This window comes from Corvus brachyrhynchos, unplaced genomic scaffold (assembly GCF_000691975.1).
Source record: "Corvus brachyrhynchos isolate BGI_N302 unplaced genomic scaffold, ASM69197v1 scaffold125, whole genome shotgun sequence".
In the NCBI taxonomy this organism is placed as follows: Eukaryota; Metazoa; Chordata; class Aves; order Passeriformes; family Corvidae; genus Corvus; species Corvus brachyrhynchos.
This window is the reverse complement of record NW_008238342.1, coordinates 137,582-148,295: the sequence shown is the minus strand read 5'-3', so window position 1 is coordinate 148,295 and position 10,714 is coordinate 137,582. Positions and strand designations below refer to the sequence as shown.

The 10,714-nt window shown below is 52.9% G+C and overlaps 1 long non-coding RNA gene across 1 annotated transcript in view; it reads left to right on the top strand.

Moving 5' to 3' along the window:
- Positions 1–10,714, top strand: part of LOC108446928 — a 52,600-nt gene that overhangs the window by 33,061 nt on the left and 8,825 nt on the right. Inside the window, exon 2 of the long non-coding RNA XR_001862269.1 lies at positions 9,093–9,177. This is a non-coding gene — a long non-coding RNA (uncharacterized LOC108446928). The remainder of the gene's footprint in view (positions 1–9,092; positions 9,178–10,714) is intronic.

Genomic DNA, 10,714 nt, shown 5'->3' with positions numbered 1-10,714 from the left:
CTACAGCAGGACCTAGAACTTAATCCATGCACTGGAGTGCAGTTTGCAGAGGGATCAGCTGCTCTTACAAGTGTGGAGTTTTCTATTCATATTTTTGCAGTAGTTAGTGCTGAAATCACTCTTGCAGAAGGAACTGGGATGTTATCCCTTCTTTACCTTGGAAGTTTGTCCTACAGCGTGACGAGTGTGCCAAATTTCTGTCAGGCCTGCGAGAAAGGATATTAGAGGGGAGCCAAACATGGGACAGAGGGAATGATAACATGGCAGTGAGGTTAAAGAGACAGATAATTGATTTTTTTCAGTTCTGGTTTGGGTGTAAATCCATTGTGGTTAATGAAGGAAGGCAAATTGAATTGAAGAGCCCTGTGTGGGAGGCTCAGCCTGGCATGTAGCCAATGCCAGAGGCTCCTTGTGGTCTTCCCTTGGTGTTCCAGTGGCTCCATCCTGGTGTCACATGGGGTTTTTTTATGCCAGGTGAGAGGAGCTGAGCTCTGACAGGTCTGATCATGGAACAGGGTGCCCAGAGCAGCTGTGGCTGCCCCTGGATCCCTGGCAGTGTCCAAGGCCAGCTTGGACAGGGCTTGGAGCAACCTGGGATGGTGGAAGGTGTCCCTGCCCATGGCAGGGGATTGGAGGTCTTAAATGTCCCTCCCAACCTGAGCCATTCTGGGATTCTGTGATGATTGCATCTGGAGCAGGCTCAAGGAGCATCCCTGTGCTTAGGTCTGCCACTGCCAGCCGTGAAGTTGCATCCCACTGCTTTTGGCAGTGGAAACTTTCCTTGGACCTCTGGGCCTGGGCTGAGGAGGGGCCGGGCCCCACCTGTGGCCGGTGTCCAGGCATGGTGCAGGGCAGGAGCCCTGGGGAAGGTGTGGTGGGAGCAGCCCAGTCCTGCTCCAGGTGTGGGATGTGTCCCACCACAACCCAGGCTGCTGGTAAAGGCTGGTAGAGAGATTCCCATCTTGGATCCCACTGACTCTGGACAGGTTCGATCACAAACCTTGATAAACTTGGATCCTGACTCCCTGTGGTGGTTGCAAGGCAAGAGCCTGCACCAGGGCCGTGCTTTCCATCGTTCGCCTTGTCCCTCTGCTCCTGCACGTTACCCTGCTTTGTGCAGCAGCTAAAAAGAATGGCAAGCAAGGTGTGAGGCTGCCCTGGGGGCAGGGGACAGGGAGGGAAGCCCTGTGTGTGCAGGAGAAACCAGACTCCTCCAGCTGCAGCAGCCTGTCCGTCACGCAGGCAGCAAGTGCCGGGGGCTCGGGCTCTCTCTGGATGCTCACTGGCTACAGAAATAAACAGGCTCTGTTAATGCCTCTTGCTAGCCTTGACTTTTTGGCTTGTCTCTGTATTTTTAGCCTCAGGACACTCCGTCCCCAAGGCTGGAGAGGACCTGCGGTGTCTCATACCTCTCCCAGCATGTGAAGCCAGCTCTCACGCTTCCCTGCTCCCAATTTAGCAGAGGGGAGGGGGGCAGTGCTGCTGCTTCCCACTGGCACTGGTGCAAGTGAGGACCTGGGATGTGAATGTCCCTTTGTCTGGGAGTTTATTTATGGTTCTGATAAATAAGATGGTTGTTTAGTGTGGAGAAAAGGAGGCTCAGGGGGGACCTTCTCGCACTCTCCAGCTCCCTGACAGGAGGTGCAGCCAGGTTGGTCTCTGCTCCCAGGTGACAAGGGACAGGATGAGAGGAAACGGCCTCAGGTTGTGCGAGGGGAGGTTTAGGTTGGAGATTAGGGACAATGTCTTCCCAGAAAGGGTGGGCAAGCCCTGGAACACAGTGCCCAGGGCAGTGGTGGAATCACCATCCCTGGAAGTGTTCAAAAAACATGTGGGTATGGGGCTTAGGGACGTGGGTTAGTGGTGGGCTTGGCATTGTTGGACTTAATTATCTTAGAGGTCCTTTTCGGCTTTAATGATTCTGTGATTCCAAGTGAAGGAAGAAAACCCCACACTCGATTACATCCAGCACATTGCACAATTTCTTTGTGTTTCACTGAGAGGGGGATGAGTTTGGGAGTTTATTCTCTTTTATTTAGAAGTACAGAATGATTTAGCACAATGCAAAATTAAATGTAACTTTGAATAAAGGTTCAAATGTTCTTTCATTTGCCAAGTGCTGGGATGAGCACACGATTCATGGTGTGGTACTTCAGTCATGCTGAATCCACCTTAGCATCCTTCTCTGCTTGTGCAGAGCCCTTGGATTAACTTAGTCCTGGATTTGGAGCCTCGTGAGTATCTTCACCCTGCCCCTTGTCACTGTCTTGGTTGGCTTGAGGGCTTAGCTGCTCTCCATGCCCTCTCCTTCCTGGCTGTGCTCTGAAGGGCTCTCTCAGACGCTCCCTTAGGCCTGGACTTCAGCTGAAGTGTGTGCAGGGCTCCCTGGGTGGGATTCAGGCTCTTTGTGGGTTCCGGATGTGCTGGAGCACTTTGGATGGAGCACAAAAGCCCGGGAGCTGCAGCTGGGCAGTAGCACAGGTCTGCCCAGCACCGGGGCTGCCAGCCCTGCTCCCTGTGCTGTAAGCTGAGCTGGGATTGTTCCTGCTGCCAGCTGTGCCAGCCTGGCTGGCCTGAGCTCTGTTGTTTGTGCCCTGCTGACGCGTGTCCCTGTGGGATTGTATGACCTGTCCCTAGGGAGAGCCATGTGAGGGCATGGGCTGCTGGAAAAGCCTCAGCACCCCTACTCCTGAATGGCTGTGGAGATGCAAGTTTGGCTCATCAAGGGGTCCCAAGGCAGGCAGGGACCAGGGGTGCTGGAGTGAGTCCCAGCAAGGCTGTCCCTGCATTCCCATCCCCACCTTGCAGGTGATGTGGTGGGAAGTGACACCTCAGGGTGGCAGAGGGTAATTATTTGGTCAGACAGATGAAAAGCAAGACAGAGCAGATGCTGGTGCTGGTTTTGGTCACCATAAGCAGGCCCAGCTGCTGCTCAGGTCTCTGGGAAGATGGATCACTGCTGGGTGGTGCTTCTGTTCTGGGAGATTTTGACAGCTTGAGCTTTGCGCTTCTTGTCCTCTGCCAAGAGAGGGTGGTGTGGGCTTAGCAGAGAATCAGAAACCCCAGGATGGCTGGGGTTGGAGGGGCCTTAAAGCCCATCCAGTGCCACCCCCTGCCATGGGCAGGGACACCTTCCACTGTCCCAGGCTGCTCCAAGCCCCAGTGTCCAACCTGGCCTTGGACACTGCCAGGGATCCAGGGGCAGCCACAGCTGCTCTGGGCACCCTGTGCCAGGGCCTCAGGATTGTGCTGTTATCCCACTGCACACCAGGCTGGCAGAAGGCACCGTGTGCTGCACAAGGCTTGGCTGATTTTCATTAAACCAGAACTATGTACAGATTTTGGGGGGCAGCCATACAGTTCCTCAAAAGAGGCTGCTGCTGGATTTTCCTGGATGTTATTCCCTGCCCTCCCTGTGCAACTGGTGCTCCCCCGGCTCATAATTCTCTGTCCGAGTGCTGAGCTGAACAGCTGAGAGTTTTTGCATTTTTTAATGACTCTCTACTGTGCCTGAATTAATGGAAAAATGAACTGAAACCAAGATGAAGGTATTGAAGGGAGAGGATGACAAATTGGCTTTGGAGCATGGCAGCAACGAGCACTGTCAGGGGTTCACGCACTGACCTTTATCTAAACAGAACTGTGTGTAACAGATAAGAATATTTAACAATAATTAATGTCACATCAGCGCCGAGAACAAAATGACTACATCAAACGGGCAAGAAATCCACTGCAAATTACTCAAAAGAGAAATGTCAGCTCCTCCATATCTGCAACCTGCCTTGTGCTGATGGGGCTGGAATGAGCCGGAAGGGCACGCGAGGAGAGGAGCTATTAAAAATGATTTAGGGACTGGGTGATGTGTGCAGGAATGGAAACAGCAGCAGCTCTGCTGGACCAGAGTCGTGTACAATCAAACACCAAACCGAGCTGGTAATTGGGTGTGAGAGGAATGTGTACAAACCAATTATCCCCACTGCTGAAGTTCTGACAGGCTGCTCAGGGCTTCTCCTTCCTCTCCCATGTTTCTCCGGGGTGTCCCGGTGTGCTGGGATTCAGCAGGCACTGCCCTGCTCACTGAGCCCCCCTTCATGTTTTATAGACAGGAAAAGCTGTCTGGCTGGGGATGTCGAGATGTTTTTCATTCCCTGTCCAAGCTGGGGTTGTCCCAGCTCCCCAGGAGCTGTGGGGGTGTCTGGGGCTGGCACGGTGCTTCACAGGCGGCGTCAGTGCTGGGGAGGGATGCAGGGAAAGCAGCTGGGCTCCAGGGGATGCCTGTGCTCTGTCTGGGACAGGGAGGGCACTGTGCCACCCCTCAGTTGATTTCAGAACGAATGGTGGTCCATGGACCATTCTCCAGTGGTGGATTTCATCAGTGTCATGACAAAAGCAGCTGAGTGAGGAGAGGTTAACCCCCTCCTGACCTGCCTCCTGCTGCAGAGCACCCCTGGCCCTGGGCATTTCTACAGTCAGGGAATGAGTTGGTTTGGAAGGGCCCTTCAAACTCATCCCATCCCACCCCCTGCCATGGGCAGGGACACCTTCCACTATCCCAGGTTGCTCCAAGCCCCGTCCAGCCTGGCCTTGGACACTGCCAGGGATCCAGGGGCAGCCACAGCTTCTCTGGGTACCCTGTTCCACTCAATGTGCTCAGCCCAGACATTGTGAGAATATTGGGAATATCCAGCTAATGCACAAGTCTAGTAAAAAGCTTGACCAGGTTACATTTTTATTCTAAATGGACCTTTGTGCCCATCCTAATGAATTATTTCCTCACCATAAATTAATTTACTGGCATGGCAACATCTGGGAAATGTTATCAGCCTCAGTGGGTAGAGATGAGCACAGAGCTGGAGCCCAAGGTCATGAAAGGAGTCTGGGGAAGAGCCATGAGATGAGCTGCTCCTGAATCCCTTGAATTTTTGGCTGGTACAGTAAAGGCCAGTGCTGTCACCCACCCACAGTCCTGCTGCCCACTAATAAGTTCTGTTGTCAGCATTTTGCTGGTGGGAGGATGCAGCCAGGTGCCTCTGGATTAGCCAGGGTGTGTAAAATGGCTTTGCAGCTGGTCTGGTGACCTTCTGACAGCAGGAGAGAATTCACAGGCAGAAGGTGGAGACATCAAGACATAAAATTAGGGACAATGGGGAGTTGTGTCTTTGCCCCTTTGAAGTGGAACAGGAAGACCTGTCCCTGCTCCCTGCCTGGGACGTGGTTTAGGGTTTCATATCTCCCTTACAGAAGATGCTCCTGTTTACCTCATGCAAGGCACATCCTGCTCCCAGCCAGGCTCTTGGAGCAGGACAGTGTGAGACAGGTGGGAGCAGAGCCAGCTCCCAGCACAGTCCCCGAGCAGCATCCTGGCCAAAGAGGTCGGTCAGGAAAAGTGTCTGATGTGCTCAGGGGCTAAAGAAGCCCAGCCCAAGGTGGGATGAGCAGAGAAGTGATAATTGAAGGATCTAAGCAGCCTGCCCATAGCAGGGAGTTGGAACGAGACATTTTCAAGGTCCCTTCCAACCCAAACCGTGCTGTGATTCTGTGAGTATGGATCCACTGGGGAGAAAATGTGACATTAAAGATCACTTAAGACTGGAGCCAAACTGAGATCTTGCTTACAGTGAAAGGCTGTGAATTTGCATCAGAATACAGGAGCAGGGCTTTGACAGGACAGGCAGTTAATTAAAGTGCATCAATTAAACGGGGCTCCTCCTTCTTTTGTCTCCCATGGGAGGAGGTGCAGAAAAGGTACTTGTTAGAAAAATAGATTTCAATAAATCCACAGTGTTACAGATAACATCTGGAGAAGCACAAAGGGGAGGGACCTCTGCTCTGATGCTTCAGGCCTCTCTTTCCCAGGAGGAACACTCAAGCTTCCAGCTGAGCCGCTCTACCTTTGGCGTGAAGTCAAATGGTTTGGTTTCTTCCAGGATTCCTGCCAGTCTCTCCCAGTGTCTCCCAGTGCTCAGGGGTCATGCTCACCCCCTGGGTTTTTGCCCAGGCTGGGGCACTATCAGATCCAAGCTCCCAGCTCACATGGAAAGCTGGAGAAGTTCTCAGCGCAGAGGGACACATGTGAGGATTCTGATTTGGGGCTTCTTCAGATGGAAAAGCCTCAGCCACAGAAGCTGTTTTGGGAAGGCTTGAGCCCACTGAGCTGCCTTGAACTCCATTGGAGACTCCCCAGCAGCTCAGAAGATGAACTCCAGGTTTCCCTTTCCTTACAACGAGGAGCATAATGCATCCATAAGCTCTCCTTGCCCTTCTTTGACTCTGCTCTCTGCAGGTCATCTGAAACCCTGAGCATTAAAGGGATTTATCACATTGCTCCTCCTGGTGCTGGAGCACAGAGAGAGGGGCTGGGAGACCCGAGGGAGAGCAGAAACCCTCTCCCACCTGACTCAGCTCCCAAGGCAGACATCAGCACCTTGATGTCTCTTGATCAGGGACAGGACCCCAGGGAATGGCTGGAGCCGTGTCAGGGAGGTTTAGGTTGGGTATCAGGATCACCTGAACCTTGGCTGTGCTGATGATTTTCCCTTCTCCCTCCTTGACTCCAGCACCAGCCCTGCCCCACAATTTCAGGGACCATTGCTGGGACCATTTCAGGGGCCATTCTCTTCCTTTCAAACCCCTTGGCTTCCCTGAGATGCCATTTCTCTTTACCCGTTTCAAAAGTCAGTTTGTCAGAGAAGTTTGAGGGGAGAGAGCAAGAGAGAACCCAAAGGGAACAGGAGTTTGGAAGTTGCACCACCTGATTCTCTCTGAGGCACACTGCTGGTGTCAGCCTTTTTTATGGACATGCAGAGCTGGTGCCATCTCACACCTGCTCCACACTTGTTCTTAAATGACACATAATTATGATAGGCACTGCAAAGATGGAGCTTTATCCCCAACTAAATGGCATTTCGTGTCTTCCATCTCCTGCCCCAGCTGAGGAGCAAATCCCTGGAGAGCAAGATCTTTAACGAAGTAGGAGGCGCCTGCGAAATTAAAGGTGAGCTTGTTTGCTAGAAGAAAATCAGTGCTGATTCCTGGTGTTTCCAGAACAGTGGGCTTGTGTGTGATGCCCTGGGAGTGTTTTCAGGTGGCTGGAAGTGCTGATGGCAGGATCCCAGGTCAGATGCCAGAGCATTCCATGTGGGATAGCTGCTGCTCGGAGGTGTCTGGATGCCGCTCCAGCACTGGGATTTACTTTTGCTCTTTCCTTTTCCTGGAGTCCCCAGTTGATCCTGGTGTCAGTGGCACAGCCCAGGGGAGGGAGACAGGCAGCCCTGGCCCCATGTGTCCATCCTGCAGCCCTTTGGCTGAGCAGGAAGGGCACTTCTTGGAAACCCCCCCCAAAAAACCCCATCTTCTTACAAGTCTCTGCCCTCAGCAGTGGGTATGGAATCGTGGCTTTAGGGAGGTGAGGAGGTGTTTTTGTCAGGGTGTGATGCTGGGGTGACACTCACTGTGCTGTGTTGGACACCACACTCCAACCCCACGGCTGTGCTGGGCACGTTCCCTTTGCTGCTCCATCGAAGTTTAGCCCTGTGTGTGGAGTCCCTGCCCCAGGGATGAGTCCTGGGTTCTGAAGGGTCTGTGATAAATCTTAGTCAGTATCTGCACTGTTCCATCCCTTCTTCCCTCCCCCAGCTCCCTCGGAATGCCATCCAGCCCCGTGATTTATTGCCCTTCAGTGCGTTTCATTTGCTCTTGGAGAACTTCTGTTTAATTTTTATGCCCGTTATCATTCAGGGGGAGAAGGGAAAGGCTTGGGGAGCCCAGAGTGAAAATAAACCAGCACATTTCAGTGCAGTTACTTTGTTCAAAAGATGCTGTGTTTTGGCAGAGTGCTTGCCTCCATTCTCCTTCACTTTTGCATTGTGGGTTGAAGTAATTCCACAAAAATCATGGGATGGGGCACTCGATGGATCAACTCCAGCCTTGCAAGGGCTGGGCTCAGCTGCTTTTGCTGCCCGAATTCCATAGGACTTGCACAGTAAAGGGGAATTCAGTGTAAGAGCAGGGAATGGCCTTAAACTGAAGGAGAGTAGATTTAGGTTAGAGATTAGGCCCTGGCACAGGGTGCCCAGAGCAGCTGTGGCTGCCCCTGGATCCCTGGCAGTGCCCAAGGCCAGGCTGGACATTGGGGCTTGGAGCAGTCTGGGATAGTGGAAGGTGTCCTTTTTTCAGCTCCCTTGATTTTGCTCTTGGTGAGGTTTTTCTGTGGCACCTCTTGGCTGCTTTCACTCCAGGTTATCAGTCAACTTCTTAGACCTCACCCAGGTGTAACTTAACATCCTTAGGGGCACAAAGGGCTGAGCATCCATGCTCTGCACCCTTCCCTGTGAGGAGCAGCACTGGACACCCTGTCTGGACCAACACTGCTGCTCCAGGAGCTTCTGCCTGGGGGTGCTGAGGGTGACCCAGTCAAGAAATGCCTTAGAAAGTCCTGCAGTTTCCACTTCTGAATCCTGGGTATGGTCCCACCTGGCACATCTCTCATGCTGGGCAGGTCAGCCAGGTATGTCAGCCATGGCAGGGAAAGGAAAACACCTTAATTTGAAGTTCCAGGGGGATTCGGGGCATCTCGGGGGATGCAGGGGAACTGATTTAAAGCACAACATTTCAATTCCATCAAGGAATAGTTTCAAGTTGGCCCAACCCAAAGTAAAATCTTCAGTTTCAAAAGCACATTTTCCAAATATTAAATAAATAAATAAACAAAACTATGAAAAAGTTTTGCTCTGGGATATTTCACTTTGAAGAAACTCTGTTTTTTCCCTGAGCAAATCCCAGCCATCGTGACCAAAAATCCCTGCCTGCCTCTATCCTTGTTCTCTGCCAGCATTAACCTGATGAAGCAGTTTTTGTGGGATTTCTGGTGCCTGAGCCAGCCTGAACCACCCCCCCAGTGCTCAGCCCTGAGAACATAACCACCTCTGTCTGCTCCGCTTCCAGCTCCGTGCTAAGCAGCTCAGAGTCTTAGCTCAGAAAGTCCCGGCTCTGATCCTTGCAGACAGCAGCAGCTTTGCTTTCCGGCACTGCACACCCTCACAGAAAGTCGTGGATTATCTGCTTACCCTCCCTCCATGTCCTGGTTCCTGCAGGGTGAAGAAGCACAGAGAGGAGCTGCGCCTGCTCCCGCTCTGGGAACGGAGAGAGCGACAAAGCCCAAGTGCCCAGCCAGCCCTGGTGAGTGACCGTGTCTCCGTGTGCTCTTGGATGTGAGGAGTGGTGGGGGAGATGCCTGTGATTCCCAGCTGTGGGACTCAGCAGTGGGATTTGGGGCAGGAGAGGTACAGCTGCTTTCGTTCTGGGATCGGTCTGAGGATTCCTTCCTTGGAGGCTGCTGGGAGAGGCTGATTTTCCCTCCCCCTGGCCTGGTGTGGGTGTTCAGGGAGTCAGAGGTTGATGGATTTGCTGCGCACCTGCCCCTGTCCCTGGTGCTGTTGGGGATGGAATCGGGAGCACTTTAACCGCAGGCAGGTGGTGGAGTCCCCACCCCTGGAGGTGTCCCGGGAAAGTCTGGATGTGGCACCCAGTGCCATGGTCTGGTTGACAAGGTGGTGTTGGGTCAGAGGCTGGACCCAGTGATCTCAAAGGTCTGTCCCAGCCTAATTCTATGGTTCTGTGAGTCTGTTATTACACCCTGTGGGTTGTTCTGGACACGGGTTTGGGCATGTCTGCATTTTAGATTCACTGCTTGTGGTGCTTCTAAAAGTTCTGTCTGCAGTTTGTCATGGTGGAGGTGAAAACAAGAATGACTTGTGAGTAAGCTGGAGGTGGACTCTGCTCCTGACTCCCCTGTGTACATCCCAGAGCAAGGGGGTGGAAGTGCTGCCCGTGGGGAACGCTGTGCTTGGGGCAGGCGAGGTGCAGAGCTGGTGTGTGGGGGCTGGGTGTGCCCAGTTTGGTCAAACCTCTGGTGCTGCCTCTGCACAGGGGGAGCAGAGCAGGCAGCCCCTGGCACATGGGCTGGGAGGAAACATTCCCGTGGTATTTCCTGGAGCACCAGCACGCTGGGACTGTGTTTGTCAGTGCTCAGGCCAGGACAGAGGAGTTCCTCATCCCCAAAGGGTACGGGGGTGTCCTCAGGCCACGGTTTAGGAAGATAACCAACTCCAAATGCCAGCAGACTGTCAGGACATGAGTTTAACATCCCCCAGACCTAGCTTGGCCAGGGGGGCTGAGCTGAAAGCACCTCTGTGAAGAAGAGGTTTTATGGAGGGATGGGAAGGGATTTAGGAACAGGTCCAGTGGCAGCATGACCTAAGGGTTGGGAAATGCTGGCCTGGGAATGACTGTAGCTGTTGGAAACTTGCTGTGCTTCCTGAGCAGTGAGGTCAGGGAGGGCTGGAGCTGGGAGGGCTCTGCCTGCTCTGCTGGGAGTTTTGTTGAGGTGAGAATGGATTAGCAGGGAGTAAAACCTCGAGTTTGCTTTAGCAGAGGGTGAAGATTTCAGGGTGTCCTCGTTCTGTGCTCAACTCATGGCAGGAAGATGCAGCAGTGTAAAGTTTTCAACAGTGGATTTTCTCTTCCAGTTCCTGGGCAGATGGATGAAAGCAGAAATTACAGATTAACAGGGTGGTTAAGGAAGGGATCTTAAAAACCGTCCAGTTCCACCCCCTGCCATGAACAGGGACACCTTCCACTGTCCCAGCTTGCTCCAAGCCCCCTCCAAGCTGGCCTTGGGCACTTCCAGGGACGGGGTTCTCAGTTTCCAGTTCAG